This window comes from Mus caroli, chromosome 5, assembly GCF_900094665.2.
Source record: "Mus caroli chromosome 5, CAROLI_EIJ_v1.1, whole genome shotgun sequence".
Classification (NCBI taxonomy): domain Eukaryota; kingdom Metazoa; phylum Chordata; class Mammalia; order Rodentia; family Muridae; genus Mus; species Mus caroli.
The window spans coordinates 82,145,555-82,164,603 of NC_034574.1; the positions used below are offsets into that span (position 1 = coordinate 82,145,555).

The 19,049-nt window shown below is 44.1% G+C and overlaps 1 protein-coding gene across 3 annotated transcripts in view; it reads left to right on the forward strand.

The window, feature by feature from the left end:
* The window catches only part of Slc4a4 (solute carrier family 4 member 4), a 422,068-nt gene that overhangs the window by 77,570 nt on the left and 325,449 nt on the right, over positions 1 to 19,049 (forward strand). The window contains exon 1 of one of the 3 annotated variants that reach the window (XM_029477156.1): positions 17,116 to 17,223. The exons of 1 other annotated variant lie outside the window; for it this stretch is intronic. The gene's annotated coding sequence lies outside the window, so the exon portion shown is untranslated. Of the gene's footprint in view, positions 1 to 17,115; positions 17,224 to 19,049 lie in introns of those variants that run through there. One more of the 3 variants, XM_029477161.1, reaches the window with a different exon arrangement.

Genomic DNA, 19,049 nt, shown 5'->3' on the forward strand with positions numbered 1-19,049 from the left:
CCACCACCACCACCACCACCACCACCACCACCACCACCATCACCACCAAAGCATAGAAAGCAATATGGAAGTTGCAGTGTGTCACAGTGTGTTCACATGACTTCACTTGAAAATGATCATTGCAATGGGTCTTTCTTTGGTCTGGTTCGAGGCCTCTGGCTTCTGTGACACCATCATTGGATCCTCACTGGAACTCCTGTTTATTCTCTTGTTGTCTTGTGTCGTGGAGGCCCTGCAGCGTTGGAATAGCAGGCTAGACATTTCACATGTCCCAACCATTTGCAGATGATAGATTTTGGGATGGTTCAACTGGGTGGTCAGACAGCTCCTTTATCTGCACCACCAGGGGGAGCTCTTCAGTACTGCTCCAACTAGGCCAGGCAATGCTGTCCATTGATTTGAGGCAGGGTCAGTTCACCTGCTCTCATGCCCTGGGGGCTGTCACACCCCAATCCAGAGCCAGCTCCACAGCCTAGTCAAGGTGTGGGGCCTACTCTCCTAAGTGCTACAGCATGTGAGGGGCTGGGCCAGCTCTCCTGTTCTCACACTCTTGGGTCTGGTTTACCATCTAGGCCATTTTCACTGTGTTGCCCAGGTGAGGTGTAGGGCTCATTAGCTCTCCTGCTCTCATGACCCTAGGCCCAACTCTCTGGGCTACTGTAGGTGGCGAGGTGGGGGAGAAGAGGGCATCACTTCTGCATCCACATGAGTGGCAGAGACAGCTCTCCTGTTCTCTAGTCCTTGGGTGGCTCACCTGCACACCCCTCCCCCATACCAGGAAGCTCTACTGTGTTGTCCACATGAGGTACAGGGCCTGCTTTACCAAGTGCTTCAGCTGGTAAGGGACAGGGATAGTCATCGGCTCTCATTACCCCAAGGTTAGTTCTCCTGACTACCCCAGGTAGCAAGGGGCGAGGGGACAGAGGGCATCTTCGTGCCCAGGCCACCTCACAAAAGAGTAGTGGGTCCAGCTCTCCACCCTTAAGCCCTCTGGGCCAGCTCAGGCCCCACCTCCATCCCCTCCCAGCCTGTGTTGCCATTTCTTGATTGACAATTGATGTGGGAAGTGTCAGCCCTAGGTTGGCGGTTCTGAGTGCTATAAGAGAGCAGGCTGAGCAAGCCACGAGGAGTAAGCAAGTAAGCGGCCCCCCTCCATGGTCTGGATGTCAGCTTTTGCCTCCAGGTTCCTGCTCTAGTTCCTGCTTTGACTTCTGCCGGGGATGGATTGTTACTTGTAAGTGGAAGATGAAGTAAACCATTTCCTCCAAAAATTACTAACTCTATAGTATTGACATCTGAGAGTAACTCAGATGAAATACAGAGAACTCAATAGAACAGTTATCAACATGTTCAAAGAAAGAAGATGAAAACAAGCTTCTCTTGAGAAAACAAACAGCTGAATGAAAGGAGGAATATAATGCAACATATAAAAGAGGTATTCAACAACGAGATAGAAATACTAAAGAAAAAAAAAAGACAATCTGAAGTGCCCAAAAATGAAAAACACAATATGTCCAATAAAAACTCTGTGGAAATTCTCACCAACAGAATGCATTAAAGAAAGGTCAGAGTACTGAGCTTGAAGATTGCATGCAGGAATTGGAACAACCAAACAAGGATAAAAATAAGGTAAAAGGTCCAAGTGGGGCTTCCAAGGTGTCCACGGTACTCTGAAAGACAAACCCTAATGTTATCTATAGAAGAAAGAGAGGGGTTTGGCAGAGGTAAGAGAAGAGATGTCAATCTAGATACCAGAGAAATTTAAGACACCAGACAAACATGACCAGAAAAGGTCTTCCCTTCTTGTTACAAAGAAAGCTCTAAATACCCAGGACAAAGAAAGTATATCGAGAGAGAGCCACCAAGTCCCATGTAAAGTAGGTTCATCAGGATGACACAGTATTATTTAAATGAAAATGTAAAGGCCAAGAGGGCCTAGACTGAAATGTTTCAAGAACTTGACTAGAACTTGAAATGTTTCAAGTTCTAAAAGGCAACAACTGTCAAGGCAGACTACTATACCCAGCAAAGCTGTCAGAATTTCAGGGAAAAAAAGATTTCCAAGATAAAAATAGGCTAGAGGAATTTATAACCACTGAGCCGGCTCTATGAAAAGCACTTGAAAAAAAATCCTTCAGACTGAAGAGAAAACAAATCTGAAGAGAAAATAAATTACTGTGTCATAAGGACACAGTAAAGAACAAACCATACTGGACTAATCAAGAGTGGAAGAGGAAAAGTACAAACACTGTATACTCAACAAAATGGCAAGAATTAGTACAGGCCTATCAGAGATAGCTTTGAATATTAATGATATCAATTCCCCAACTAAAAGACACAAACTAGTGGATTAGATTAAAAGGCAGGATCATCTGTCTATTGCCTCCATGAAATGAACCTCACTACAAACAGATACTACCTTAGGGTAGAGGATATGAAGGTGTGTTCCAACTACATAGGAAGCATGCAGGTGTCGCTGTAAATACCTATCAAAATAGACTTCAAACCAACACTAGTGAGAAGAGGTAAGGTCATTTCATTCTTACTGAAGGAACAATCCTTGAAGAAAAGATGATTTAAAAAATATGCCCTAAACACAGGTGCACCCACCTTGATAAAACAAATAGGATCATCTATAAAGCCATAAAGTGACCCTTATAAATAGCAGTAGGTGATGTCGATACTCCACTCCTAGCAATTGACAAGTCTTCCCTATTAAAGAAAAAAAAACAGACATAGTAATGTTAAATGACATCATAGATCAAGAGGACTTAACAGAATCTACAGAACGTTTCATCCCCCAAAACATTCTTCTCCACAGCTCATGGAACATTCTTCAAAAGAGATCACATGTTAGGGCATAAAGCAAATCTTTACAAACACAGGAAAATTTGACAAACCCCTTATAGTCTATCTGATCACAGTGGATTACAAACACATAGTAAAAGAAACTGTAAAACTTACACAATTTCATGGAGATTAAACAATGCAGAAATGAATGGTGAATATGTTATTCTATAAACCAAGACCTAAATTTTACAAAACCCTATGAGAATGGGAACACAGCATACCAGACCTAGGAGTTACAATGGAAGAAATCCTAAGAGGTGCATTTATATCTCCCAAGTGCCTACATGAAGAAAGAAAGAGCTCTCAAATAAATAACTTAGCTATGTCCTGTAGGATCCTGGTAGGAGAACAAGCCAAACTCCAAATCACTAGATCATTTAAGACCAGTAAAGGAGTCAACAGACTGGAAATGAACAAAAATTAGGAGAGATAAATACTTTATTTTTATGTTCTTCAACACTGACACCCAATCTGCCTATAAGACCACTTGACTCTCTTGCCCAAATCTCTTTCAAAACTATCCATTTCTATCCTCTAGTGCTTATTGCTTGTTTTAGTTTTCTTCATGTGTTGATCAGAATTCTTAGGACTACAATTCATTATGAACAGATATTTATTGACCACTAACTCTGGAGGCCAGGAAGTCCAAGACCAATGTGCTGCTGGCATCTGGTGAGGACTTTCTTGTGGTACCACTACACAAAAGGGGAGGAGGAAGGGAGAGAGGGAGAGGGTGAGGAAGGGTACGGGGAAGGGAGAGACAGGGATAGATGGATGGATAGATAGATAGACTTGTCTTATAAACGCACCAGTCCACTGAGTATCATCACTCCTTTGACGTCTTACTCCTTCTGCAGTGGCAGTAAGTCTTAGCAGGAGCTTTGTTGTGGGTCGGTATTCAGACCACAATGCTCTGCAAGGCAGGCCATTCTGCTCCAATCTATTCTCCACTCAGTTCTAAGAATAAACTTTGCAATGCCTACATTTGATCACATCATCCTTGTTTACAATTTATCAGTAGCTTTCTATCGATGCTGTAATAAGATCCTAATTCCTTCCCGGGTTGGTAGTGCCCTGTGAGATCTGGCATACCCCTCTTCTTCTGGATGCCACGTTACTGCCAGTCTCCCTTGATCCTTGTGCTCCACCGTTACCGGTCCCTTTCTCTTCTGCCCTCAAGTGTCTTTGAATTTTCTGTTCCACCTGCCTGGATGTCTTTCTCTACAACTCCCCATGTGGTTGCCTCACTCAAGCAGCTGTGGCCATATTAAGCCTTTCTGCAGCACTGAACCTGAACTAACCGATCTCGGAGTTCTCATGGTCTCTCCTTTATTTTTCTACTGATTTATATGAATGAACTTACTTTATGTTTGTTTATTACTTACCGTCTCTTTTCCCTAGATTTTAAGTCCCCTCCAGTCAGTGGCCTTGTCTGTCTTGTCTAGTTCTTCAACACTTGTCAGGTCTTGAGGAGAACAGGCACTTCATAAACATTTGATTGAATAAACGAGCACAAAATGGTTCAGCACAGATGGAATTGTGCGGCTCAGTCTCCACAAATATTTCCCCACATTTTACCCAGTTCTATAACTTTTTACAAGATGAGTTTTGTATCAAAGATTATGAAAAATAGAAACATCCAGTGTTTTCTAGGCTCATTCTTTCTAGGGGGTTCTTACTCTCTTTAACTTGTAATTGTTTTTCTTTGACTCTCATGTATTTATTGTCTCATTTATTCAGTTTTTAAACTTTAGATTTTTAGATGACTTATGATCACTGCCACGCTGTTGTATGTGTGAGCACACACATGTGAGATGTACATGGAAGCAGCCCATTAGCACATCAGTGTGAGGATTGCAAAGGACAATTTTGTGGAGTCAGTTCTCTCCTTCCACTTTTTATGGGCTCTTGGGGATCAAACTCAGGTCTCCATGCTTATATAATCGGGTGGCAAGCCTCCTGATCCTTTGAGCCATATCGTAGGTCTGATTCATTCTCTTTTTAAAAAGCCCATTGTAAGTATGAGATTGTACAAAATATACAAACAACATATATATTTAAGACACATGTCTTATTTTTACAACCAACTATTTGGGGGAGGGTCAAGGGGGAGGTCAGTATACTAAAAGCCTCAATGTATGGGTAACAGTGGAACATGGTACATCCAAAACGCTCTCCATGGGAGGAGAGAGAGAAAACTTTTTTAAAAATCTATTTATGTTCATTTAAGATGCAAATAGTGATATATTATTTTAAAATAACATACTCTTCATATATTTGGAGTTATTCAAAATTTATATTGAGAAAAATGTATGTATTTTCAGTATTGCTGTAGACAAAGACTGTTCAATTTACTGTTGTTTTATATCAAACAACTTTTATAATACTCATTTCTTTTTTTTCTTTTTTTGGGGGGGGGAAGGATTTTTTTTTAGGTATTTTCCTCATTTACATTCCAATGCTATCCCAAAAGTCCCCCATACCCTTCCCCCCACTCCCCTACTCACCCACTCCCACTTTTTGGCCCTGGCGTTCCCCTGTACTGGGGCATATAAAGTTTGCAAGTCCAATGGGCCTCTCTTTCCAGTGATGGCCGACTAGGCCATCTTCTGATACATATGCAGCTAGAGACAAGAGCTCCGGGGTACTGGTTAGTTCATAATGTTGTTCCACCTATAGGGTTATAATACTCATTTCTATTGTTACAATATTTTATAAATTTTAAAGAATATCATAAAAAACAAAAGGTATTGCAGGTTTTGAAGGGGCGGGTTTCTCCAGGAGGAGTTGGGGTACAAAAAGGAAAGGAGAATGTGATCTAAGTCTATTTACTCAAAATATGTTTTTAAATGTTAACAAATTCAGATATATCGAAATTATGTATATTTTCTCATCATAATGCAACAAAACTTAAATCAGAAAAGAAAAAAATATATCATGCACTTGGTCCTTTGACCAGGGTTTGGTTCCCACACCCACATGGCAGTGTGAAACCATTTGTAATGCCAGTTTCAGTCTTGTGATGTCCTCTTCTGGCTTCCATGAGCACTGAATATAAAAGATTTGCTGTAAATGCTGGCAAAACATTCATCTATATTAAAAAATATAAGCAAAAGATCTCGAGGTCATAGTAGGCTACATATTGATTTGGAGGCCAGTCCAAGTTACATGAGACTCTGTCTAACAACAACAACAACATAATAAGAAGGCTAGAAATGTAGCTCTGTGCTAAAAAGTTTGCCTGCCATACACAAGGCCTTGGGTTCAAGTCCTAGCACCACAAAAAATGAAAAGGAGTTTGACCAGTTGTTATTCAGAATATTAACTAACATTTCTAAAGTTGGAAGGTCCAGTCCATCAACTCAGGCAATGGGGTAGTCACAGCTGAACGTTTTTCCTCACAAGACATGCTTACCTTCTAGTCACCTTGGCTTATGGGAAAAGAGGGATTGAACTTATCGATGGCCCCTTTTTCATGCTGGGTTAGCACATTTTATCTCACAGTTTTAACTACGATGCACCTGAGTGGTTCTCGGAACTGATCCTAGTTGTAGTTCACTGAGTTACTTAGATATTTAGATCATTTTTCATCAAGTCTGGAAAGTCTCTAGCTACTAATTTTCTCTTTTCTTTCTAGACTAGAATACCCACCATATGTGGGTTGATTCACTTGGCTTCTGCTTGTCTCTGAGATCTGGCTCCTTCCCATTCATTCTTCTTTCTGATTCTCAGGTGGGATGTGCTCCACTTGCCTGTTCTCAAGTTTGCTGGTTCTTGCGAGATGCTGTCCATCTCCACTAGTGACAGCTTCAGCTCCAGAGCATGTGTGTGGTTCTCATTTGTCTTGTCTAACATATGCTGATGAGCTCTTTTCAAAGGCTGGTTTTGTTTTTTTGCTTTTCATATTTTCCTTTAGTTCTTTAGATTTATTTAAAATGGAACATTTAAGGGGCTGGAGAGATGGCTCAGAGGTTAAGAGCACTGGCTGCTCTTCCACAGGTCCTGGATTCAATCCCCAGCAACTACATGGTGGCTCACAACCATCTATAATGAGTTCTGGTACCCGCTTGCAGGCATACATGCAGGCAGAATATTGTATACATAATAAATAAACCATTGGTGCTGTCAGCTCTCCAGAAGGTAGATGTTAGCTCCGCCCTGCCGCCTCTAGCCGTGGCCGCTGCCTCTGATGGCCCCTTGCTGCCACTGACAGGGAACACTCGAGAGAAAACTTAATACTTGACTGGTTACAGTTTTTACTGTCATGACAAAAACCCTACAAGGAAGGAAGGTTTTTTTTTTTTTTTTCCTCACAGATGGAGCGTACAGTTCACCATGGCCAGGACATCATGGTGGCCGGAATGTGAGGTGGCTGCTCTTTGTCATCCAAAGGCAGGAAGCAGAGGAGATGAAAGCTTATGCCTGGCTCTGTTTCTCTGTTTGTTTGTTTTTTTTTTAGTCTAAGACCCTAACCCATAAGATGGTGCAACCTACTTTTAGTGTGGATGTTCCCACTTCAATTAACTTAATCTAGAAAACCACTCAGGGTTGGGCCTGGATGTTCATTTCCATGGTGATTCTGAATCGCATCAACTTGATAATAATGATTAGCCATCACAGGGCTGACCTAATGATGAAGATGATACAGTTGAAACAGCATTTGAACTGGGGGTTTACAAGTCAGGCTTTCAGTGGGTAGCCCTTGGAGTGGAGGAGACAGAAGCATTTCCATTAGCACGCATGGTCTGAGAAAGGGTCCAGGAAGGTCAATGGCGTGATTAAGAGGTAGGCTGAGCTGCCTTTGGGATCTGGGGCGACTCAGTTGGTTGAAGCCTGGTCATAGAAAGCTACTAAATCTAAGCAAAGTAACTTAGTATTCTTTCAATGGCTGGTGAAGTACCAGTGGAACTTTCCTGTTTGTTTTGTTTTGTTGATCCAAGTGGGGCGAGATCTTAACCTCAACAGAGCCTTTGGAAGGTCATGTCATATTTCTGAGCCCATCTCTTCAGTGGTAGACTACAAGGATTTAAAAAAAAAATCTTGTCCCACAGTTTCTACGAAGATTAGGAGTAGGTGACAAGAGTGGCAATTATTGATTGTAACATTGGATTTATTGGGCTAATTATTTTAGTATTATCCTGGCCTGTTTCCATAGTCTGAATGATGATCTATCGGTTTGTTAGGACAGTTTCACAGCACCTTGTATGAAATATTTTCTGGGAGATTCTCTGAAATATCACCTTCTTGATTACTTTGCTTTTTACTCCAAATGGGAACTACAGTGTCTGGGAAGCTCTGAACAGCTGCTCCTCTAAGTCTTTTATTCTTGCCAGCACGGATGAAGACTTACGGAAACAGCCAGTAAGTAACACTTTAAAGCAAAGAAATAGTCATAGAATTTGAATGTCCCTTACTGGGCAGAGAAAACTGTCCAACAAAAACTCCTGCTATATTCTATTCTCTCTCCCCTGCCTTTCTCTCTTCCTCTGTCCCTCCCTTTCTTCCTCCTTTTTCTCCTCCTCCTCCTCTTCTTCCTCCTCTCCCACCTCCTCCTCTTCCTCCTCCTCTCCTCCTCTCCATCTCCCTCCTCCCCCTCTTTCCTTTCCCCTTCTCCCTCTTCCTCCTTCTAAGTTCATGAATACTTCCCCTGCTCTAGAGTACTAGGCTATTGGTTCCAATACATACTAAATGCATGAAGAAATAGGAACTCTGAGAAGGAGGATTGATTATGTCCCTCAAAGGATCAAAGCACATTGCTTCAGCACTCAGAAACAAACCTCACAGGAGAAAGAGAATTTGAGCAAATTCCCCCTATTCCACTTTCTGGATAATGCTACATATTCTGATACATTTTCATCAATGCTACCTCTTTAAAGTTGAAACAAGAATTGCTCACTGGAAGGACACATGCTGAAATTGATCACTAATATCTGTGTGATTTAGGGGGAGATATTATTTTTTTTTAAATGGATAAACACTTAAATATAGTGTTAATCTCTCTAGGCCCAGGCTCAGCACCAGGATATCACATCAATAACAAACACTGCCCTGCCACACCAATACCCAGAAGATGATCTTTGCTTTCTGTTTTAAAATGAAAAAGACGATCATCTCTATCTCTTTTAAAATAAAAAGTCAGAGGGTTGAAAGTCATAGTACAAGCAAACACTGTGGCCTAACCAATCCATAGTGATGGCTTTCAGACAGTTTGTACATCCCACCATGCACCCCAGTGGAAGGAGGGTGGAAAGAAGGTGCATAGGTATAATTGAAATGAGAAGCAAGCACCACAGAAGATCTCACTATAATTATTCATGATAAAACATAATCTCATTTTTGTTTTGGTTTTTGGAGATAGGGTCTCATTATGTATCCTTGGCTGGTCTAGAAGTAGCCCCGGCTGACCTCAAACGTAGCGAATCTCTTAAGTTGGCTGGGTAAGTGCACCATGGCTGGCCTGCAGTTACCTTAAACAAGAAAATAAAACCAAGACACAGCATCATTTCCAAATGTGGAACCTCTGCATTTGCAAAATGGAGTGTTCAGAAATGCATGCAGAGGTTGATGTGGGGCTGTGCGTGCTCTGGCAGGTCCGGCTGAGTCTGAGAATTGGATGCGATTTAGCGGTGGCCCTTGTGTGGATTTCTCCAACAATTAGCTGACTCCTCTGGGTCAGGTGGTTAAGTTCCCAGAGAAAGAGCAACTCCCACTGCAAGCTTGCTCAGAGTTCAAGGAAGTGTGACAAGAGCTGACCATAAACTAGGGTTTGGTTTGGAAAGCCACAGAGCTGCTTCTCAGGAGAGGAGTGGTGTCACTACCAACAATGTTAGAATTAGAAGATTACATAAGCTAACTTATTGAGCAGCCTTAGGATGCAGTTCCAGCTTTGAGCGATTACTATTATTGTTTGTGGGGCCACTGAGATTTTTGTTGCCAGATAGTCACTGCTGTCAACCAAGAACCCAGTCTCTGAGTGTTCATCAACAGTGGGTCAAGCCTGGAACCCTGAAGTAAGTGTCGAGCAGTGTTCAGTGAATCAGGAAGATGGGCTACCAGATATACCCCCTTGCTTCCTGAAGCTTGTACTATATGCTGAGACTGCCCTCAGACAGAATTTGTCTCAAAGCCACACCATTTAAAAAAAAATGTAATATGATCAATCAGCTGGAAACCGCAAATGTAAATTATGCAAAGAAAATGTATAAAAATACTAGTGGTTTTCTCTGAGAAAGGTACTTTTAAATCACTATTCTATCACTTCAAGTTTTTCTTTCAAAGCAATGAAACTTCATTGCTTTAATAATGGAGAAAAGAACACTTTTTTTCAAACGAGATTGCTCTAACCAGAAGTACGGCAAGGCGCTTGATAAATTTGACTTTAAAATTTTATAGTTTATTTGCAGACACAAAAAATATCCCTCTGAAGATCTTTTTGTCCCCACCCTGATGTGACTGGAGCCCAAAACAGCACCGTCATTGGGGGGACCCAGGTCTATTGTGCCACATTTTGTTTATCATCTGGGTACCCATTAAAGCATATACTCATTCATATAGAAATACTCTTAGGCATATAAGTGGGTTTATTTACATATTTTCAATTCCAACTTATGTTAAAAATCAGCAACCTGCTCATGTAGTTAAAACTCCTTCAAAGCACAAGCCATTCAATGAAAAGGCTTCCTCTCATACCCCTTCCTTATCGAACTCCTTTCCCTGGAGGCAAAAGTGGATTTCATCGGCTCCTTTTTTCCTTCACCATATACATTTTGTGCACATACAAATAAATATATTGATGTAGTCTAAAATTGACAGTGTGAGAAGAATGCTGTCTTAAAGATATCGTAGTCTGTGAAATATTTTATTCATAAAGACGCGTCGTGGCAAGGTAGGAGTATTTTTAATGTGCTAAGTGAAAAAGAGTGGAAGCGTTTATTTTATAAGTTCCTGCCATGTGTCCTGTGCAGTTGCGGTTCGACATTGCAATGCTATACATCTTGTTGAGTTCCATGAGTAGCATCATTCTTAGCAGGCTGCCCCTGTTGTGTTCACCTCCCTTGTCTTCTGTACTCCTTAATATCTTCTTTTCTTAGAGCCAAAGGATTACTGCTTCCCTGTGTTCCACATATGGTAAAGAAAGACAGTGATTTTTTTTTTTTTAATTACAGACGGATGACCAGGTTAACCAGGGACTGAAACCAGAGGTGGCAAGGCCCTGTATCAACAGAACTCCCATCTATGACTTTACAGCATTTAGCACTCTAATATGATGGAAGTTATCTTGAGCCACCATGTGGTTGCTAGGAATTGAACTCAGGACCTCTGAAGAGCAGTCAGTGCTCTTAGCCGCTGAGCCATCTCCCCAGCCTGGAAGTTATCTTGAGTGTTCACTAGTCTGCCTCACCAAGCAGGGACTCTGCTTCCAGCTTTTACAAGAGCCTTTGATAAAAAGTTAACCGGTCCATAATAAATATTGGTTGCGCTGAGGAAATAGCTTAGTTGGTAAAGTGCTCACCGTGCAAACAAGACCACTTAACTTTGAGCCAAAGAAGAAGCGGAATTAAAAAAAAAAAAAAAAAAAAGAAAAAAGCTGAGAATACTGGTGTGTGTTTGTAATTCCACTGGGGCTTTGGGGAGGTGGAGACAGGTGAGTTTATGGGGTTCGCTGGCTTTCCAGTCTATTCTAGCTGATGAGCTTCCAGCCAGTGAGAGACACTGTTCCAAACGAAAACGGTGGATGATGCCTGAGGATTCACACACACACACACACACACACACACACACACACACACACACACAGGTACACTTACTACTTGTGTGGGTGACCTGTGCTGTGTCAGAGAGTTAAATAGTCTCTGGTCAGGAGCACCAAACTGGACACCATAAGACAAATTTTCTCAGAATATTCTTTCCTGGGAAGCAATGTTAATATTCACATTTTCATCTTGCAGCATTTGCAACATGTACATCGGGCAGATATGAAGTTGTAGTGCAGTTAGATACCGGAAAGGGATGTAAATGAGTTGGGACCAGTTCTAGCTAGTGGTGGGTCAGCCTGCAGGGGGACCCGCCTGAGTGCAGGAACAGCTGCCACAGGCAGAAAGGGAAGGGCCGCTTTGAAGAAGCCTGCCTTATGGGTTTATTCATCTCTTAAGGAGGTGGGAGGCCAGCTGGAGACAAAGGACAAGCACCTGTGTGTCTGAGACGAGGCTGAGATGAACACACACACACACACACACACACACACACACACACACACACACTATCAGGATCCACTTGGCAGAGAAATCTGACATAATTCTTTCTGGTGTTACCGAAGAACAAATAATCTTTAATCACAGCTATAGGTTTGGAAGCTTGTTTCAAGTGTTTTTCTTCTCCCCTAAACAGAGAGCCCTCTGTCCTGTGTTAGTCTGATCTATGACAGGATCCCTGTAGGAGGGAGAGGCTGGAAGATTCGCCTAAGGTTACCAAACAGTACCCAATGACAAATGTGCTAATAGCATTCTGAAAGATTTGCATAGTTCTCTATCACCATATTGTTCCAATCTCACCAGAGGAAGCCATTCTGGTATTCCCTAACGGAGTTACTATGCTTTGGGTAATTTATATTCTTTAATTTTACTGCTAAGAGAAACAAAGCTAAGAAAGGCTGAGTGTCTTGCCTTCCTTAACAGAGGTGGTATCCTATTGTTAGCACTCAGAGTCTCTTGTAATATTTGACTTTAGGCATGTGTTCTAGAACTGACAGTTGGACGTGGTCTACAGATTATCCGTTAAAGCTGTAAGGTGCCTTATGGCACATGTTTAACCAAATAAAATTATTTTCCCCAGCTCATGCCATCCTGACAGTTTGCAAAAACCATCTTCACCTTCCTCCTTGCCCCATAAAAAGTGGCTGCAGCTATTTTTAAACCCAAGGTTTGTAGAAGGGAATGTAGATTATAAATCTAGTTTAGTTGAATTTATTCAGAAATTTGTCACACTGGATATGAACTTTCTTGAGTCCAAGTAAAAGAAAAATGGAAGATCATCAAATCTCTCTCTCTCTCTCTCTCTCTCTCTCTCTCTCTCTCTCTCTCCCCTCTCTCTCCCCCCTCTTTCTCCCTTCCCCTCATCCTCTGACCACACCCCTTCAGGTTTATACCAGACTAGTTGCAGAACCAGAAGGAAAAGCCCAAGTTTCTTGCTCTCAGTTCAGGAGGTGGCTACATTGACATAGAAATAGCAACGTCAATGAATCTTTGTTGCAATAGTGTTTACTAGCAAAACAGCTCCAAGTCAAAACAAATATCAGCACAAAGAAAACCGTGTAACAAAATACTTGTCAAACTTGTACAAATGAGTGGCCTATTTAAAAAGAACTCCAAATGCAGGAACACTTTTTTTTTTTTTTTTATCAGCCCTTAACTTCTGTAGGCAACAAGATACAGTGTATCCATTACCTCATTTCTGTTTAGGTCTTGTCTTAGTTAGGGCCAGGGTTTCTTTTACTGAAATGAAACACCAAGACTAAAAAAGCAAGTTGAGGAGGAAACTGTTTATTCCACTTCCACTTCCAGATCACAGAAGGAAGTCAGGACAGGAATGCAAGCAGGGTGGAACTTGGAGGCAAGAGCTAATGCAGAGGCCACGAAGGGGTGCTACTTACTGGCCTGCTTCCTGTGGCTTGCTAAACCTGCCTTCTTATAGAACTCAGGACCCACCACCCGCTAGGCCTGCCTCCACTGATCCCTACTGAGATGACTAAATGTCTTACAGCAGGATCTCATGGAGGTATTTCCTCCACTGAGACTCCTTTCTTTCTGATGACTCTAGCTTGTGTCAAATTGACACATAAAACCAGGCAGTACAGGTCCCTTATGAGATTTGTCTGAATGTTACATTTATTTTTATAACTTCGGGATAAATTCAATGATACTGCTACTTTTCTGTCCTGATAAAATAATGAAAAGATTCTAATAAAATGTGCTTATAGGTTCTACTGTCTAGTGACTAAGTAGCAGCAAGCACCACTTTTTAAAAAAAATATTTTATGAAATAAAAGCAACTTAAATACAGAAGTCTTTGGGACTTAGTCAAAATTACACAAAGACTGAGAAAAATTCTACTGTGATAATCGTATCTGCAGGACAGCTCCGTGGCCTACTTCCACTCCACGATTAACAGCAAGCCTACTAGTTGAGTAATGTTGGTATGTATCATGCTCTCCTTTGATGCTTGTACATTGATGAGCCCAGGGCTAGGGCCTCGGAAACTTTTTATCTGTGTTGTCTGAGGCAGGAGGTTTCATCACCTGCCGCCACTAGATGGTGCTTGTCATTCTAACAAAGCTTCCTGCAGGAAGTTTTCTCTGTGTCTCTACTAGGACCATAGGTGGGAAAGAAACTTGATTAATAAACTAAATAGTAAATGGGTAAGTAGTTCAGAAGGCTATAAAGCACAGAGAACTATTGGTCAAAAGCCAAACAAGCCATTACCAGTTAGGATTATAGTAATTCCACCAATCTTTTCTTTCTTTCTTTTTTTTCCCCCTGGATATTCAACCCAGACCTTGCTCCTGTTATGCAGGCATTCTACTATTGAGCTAAAGCCCAGGACCCCTTACTTCCTTTATTGTGTTGTTTTATTGAGACAAGTCTTACAATATATTCCAGGCTGACTTTGAACTCACTCTGTAGCCCAGGCTGGCCTGAAACCCTTCTTTCATGTTGAATTACAGGTATGCTCTACCACACCCAGACTTTTCTGTTTGTTCTTTTCATCCTCAAACTTTATGATCCATAGGAGAAAAAGAGCAAATTAATCTTTCTCTGTGTTTATAAGAATCAAAGGTGATAGGGCATATGTTAGGACAAGTTGGGGGGGGGGGGACAAAAACAAAAACAAGACACTCAGTATTTATTGTCCTTGCTTGGAATGGCAAAAGCAAAGGTGACCGACCACACACAGAGTTAACAAAAAGTTAATCATGACCTTTCCAAGGAAAGCACATGAATCTCTATTACTGGACAGTAATCAATAGGAAAGGAAATGGAACATGCCTTTTTAATTGTGGGATCGCAAACACCAAGTGGAGAGTGATAACAGGGCTAGCAGGCTGTCAGCCAAGGCCAATTCTTTTCTCATTAATTTAAGACACATACCAAATTTTGCTCCACAGTACTCATTCTCGCCTCCCACCCCCACCCTGCTCACCAGCTCTGTACCCCCTTACAGGGCAAATTCTTGCCAATCTTGATAATAAGGTGCCTCCAGGGGTTACCTATCAATTTGCATGAAGGGTATTTTGACGTAATTTGCAGCCAAGCACATGGGAAATGTGTTTCTTGGACTTTTCCTTTCTCAGACAGTCACTAAAGCTGACTATTCATGGCTGGTTCACGACTATAATGAGAAATTGCCAGCTATGTTGAAATACATAATCCACAGCGTGAAAAACTGCTGATCAGCAGTGGCAAATTCTTAATACAAAAGTGATTCTTTTTTTTTGCTCATGAGCTTTGGGGTTGCTGATTCTTGCTGTGTGTTTAGGAGTGACAGTTACTTTAAACATTAGCCTAGAGACAAAATACAATTGCTGGGGGGAGGGGATTTAAAGATCATGTCTTGTTCCACCTTCACTTCTCAATTGCCCCTATCGCTGCTGTAGGTTTTGTAGAATGTGTGAACATGAACGTAAGCCAGAAATGACAACAGCCAAACACATGACATTAGTGCATTTTAATTTCAGACATTAGGCAACTTGGGGTGGTTCCCAGTGCTTGCTGAGTGTTGAGTAAGGGTTTTATACACACCAGCTTTCCCCAAACACAACCTCGGTATCTGCTTCTCCAACTCCAGGGGGACACCATGTATCTTCTCTAGTTCTAGATACTGAAGGAAAGGAAAGGAAAGGAAAGGAAAGGAAAGGAAAGGAAAGGAAAGGAAAGGAAAGGAAAAAAAGTGATTCTACTATTAATCTATTTCACCTCTACACCCAAAGTCCCCCTTCTCAGGCATCTTATTAACCTATGTTAGAAGTGTTGGAAGCAAGAGTTAGTATGTGAGATGACTTCTCCCGGGCTTATGTGTTTGGGTGGCTGTGTGGAGTCTCAACAGTGACTTTCACATACAAAATGCATGAACAGGAAACACAGACATGCTCGCACCATATGATATGTGGCATAAGCCCATTAAATGGCCACTCTGCAGGAGTTTTCAGAACATTAGATGGGGTCTGTGTTGGCAACTGCTCACACCCTAAAGGACTGATGGCAGCAGTACTGGGCTATTGACATAATTGTGATTTGCTTGGCAAGGGGGTATTTAATTAGTTTCAACAGCATAGTAAATATGAAAGATCATTTTGCAAATGTTAGATGGCTGAGGGTGTTTCCTTAATTCAGACATAAGCCACCAATGACACTCCTGTGTCCCCCAGACATTCTTTGTCAAAAAAGATGACTGGTGACTTGACATGGGCGCTGACAACACTTTCTTTACCAACACATGCCAAGTTTTGTAGAGTAGCATCCGGAATGATCTGGGCTGGGGAAAATCGCAGGCAACTTCAGGTTCTTCCCATGTGGGGGGGACTGAGGTCAGCTGGGTGAAAAGTTGAATCTATCTCTGGGTGCGAGAAGCCTGGCAAGGCGAGACTGCGGGGTCGGGGGGCCAGATGCCCCCTCCAGCCCCGGGAGGGCGCAGCGTGCTGAGCCCCCGGCGAGGGCGGCGCAGCCAGAGGCCCCTCCCCTCCGCCGAAGCCCGGGCGGCTGACGCCGAGCGGCGGCCGGGAGCCGAGGGGGCCGGGCGGGCGCGAGCGAGGGCAGGGCAGGGGGCCGGCCGTGGCCACTCGCCGCTTTAAATATGGATCGCGGGCTCGCGCTCGCCGCACAGCTTCGGCCGCCTAGCCCATCCCCGAGCCCGGCCTCGGCTGCAGCGTCGGTTCCCGGCAGCCACACAGAGAGCCGGGCGCACACGCGGGAACTGCGGGAGGCAGAGTAGAGCGGAGCCGCCCCGCCGCCGCCGTCCCCTCCCCGAGGCCGGCACCTCCGCTCCGCGTCGCCGATCCCTCCCCGCGGGGCCGACCCTCCCGCGGCCACCCTCGCCCCTCAGCCGCCTCCCCGACGCACAGTGCGCAGCCACCCACCCGGCGCCAAAGTTGCGACCGCTGCCCCGCGCGCTCTGCAACCGGCCGCGTCAACTTCCCAGCCCACGCCGCCCGGGTCCCCGCGCTCCCCCGCCTCCCAGCCCCGGCGGCGCGCGGGGCAGAGCTTAGGTGGCGGCGGCGGCCGAGGTGGCGGCGAAAGCGGCGGCGGCAGCGGCGGCGGCGGCCGCTGCAGCCTCACACTCGGTCGCCAAGCTGGAGGAGCGACGGAAGCCCGACCCCAGGAGGTGAGTGGCCCAAGCGGTGGCAGGGAGGGTCGGCCACGTCCCCATGTCTCGCCCGCGGGGTGGGCACTGGGTGGCAGTCCCGCAGGGCGCGCGGGCGGCCTCGGTGCGTCCAGGGAGGGACGCAGAGAGAGAGAGAGAGAGAGAGAGAGAGAGAGAGAGAGAGAGAGAGAGAGAGGTCAGTGGCGGGCCGGGCATCCCCTGGGCTGGGTGCCGGAGAAGTGTGGACACCGCTGCTGTTGCTGCGGAAAAGTACTTTTTATTCCGTCTAAGCGTTCAGATGACGACTTTGGGTGGTTCTGTTTTACCCCTACTGCATAGCCGCCTGCACGTAACCGGGCGTTGTTGCCACGACTGTGGGGCCAGTAGACGCCCGGGCTGGGCTCAAGAGCAGTGACACTGTGTTTCCTTGAGCCCGGGTGGTCGCGGTGTGGCTGGGAACCTACTTGAGGGGGGACACACCTCCAGATCCTTAAGCTCTGGAGGTTGGGGCAATAGTGCCATCGAGGCCGTGGTCCCTACTTCACTGTCCGCTCCAGGACTGGGCACTTGCATCTCTCCCTGGCACGCCGGAGGCGGGGGTGAGTCAGGCAGATTCTCTGCAAGCGGCACACATTTATTTGCAAGGGGGTGGGGGGATTTCTGTGGGCTGGCGACCGCGGAGCTCTCTCTCTCAGGTACTGGGCAGCATGTGCATCTTGGCAAGGACAGGTGATTCCTTTCTTAAGTGCATTGCCCTCAGCCTTTGCCAGTCTGTTAAGAACTGCCACTGAGCGACAGCAGCTAACTGCAGCGGGCTCCACAAAGAGGAAAGTTCTCCGAGAACAAAAGGGGAAAAGAAAACCCCTCAACTTGGGAAACGCCAAGAAAGCATTTCTGCCTCGGCTCTAGCAAGTAGAGCCCTTCTCGGTTCCCCGTAAAGGTGTAGCTTTGCCTTTCTCCACTCCTGGAGGCCCCACCTTCTCAGCAAGATTGCCTGCAGCAAGTTCTTCCAGTCTGAAGTTCAAGTGCTCAAAGCACCTTTCTCTTCCCCTTGCCACTTAACTTCTCTCTCCCTTTTCACTTCAGTGCTAGACAGACTTGCTCTGGGTGAGAACTCCCCGACGCTGGGCTGCAATAACACAGTCTCGAATCCTGGAAAGGCTCTTTCTTAAGGCGCGCTGCATCGAACTTCCCTTTCTTAATCAGGGACTTAGGGTTGCGATATTATCTGAATGGAAGTGTGTATTGCTCACTAGTGCCTATTCTCACTGTGATTTGAAGAGATTCTCTCTGGCAGCCAGTCCTGTGCTCGGCGGCTCAAAGACTTAAAAAAATGTTTCTAAGAACCCTGGTCCTTGTGTTTGTCACATTAGCGAAATACTTTCCAGTCATTATTGTACCTTAGACTGGGGCTATTTGTACTTCATTCAAAGGAAGCGTGCTTGCTTTGTAAAGCTTTCATAGAAGAGAAAAACTTTTACTTTCATTTTAAAGTTAAATCTAAACAGGATTCTGATCTCTCACATTAAATGGTGAAATTTAATAGTTTTTACCATATCTCCAGGTATAGGTGAGATGGTACAAAACTCCCATACCTAGGTAGGATAGGAAACTTCTGCTATGGATTCTTGAGGTATAGGGCACATATATGAATGGGGTGAGAGACAGAAAATGGGATATTTTGGTAGTGCCAGGATATTTGAGAAAGCAGAAAGCCTCATCCCTTTCTGTCTTACAGCATGAAAATGTCAGTATCATTATCTGGTTGAGGGCTATTTTTGAAGACATGCAAGGCAGGTGCGCTTTTCAGGTGGCCAGAAGTACGCTCAATTTGCTGATGTGTTCCT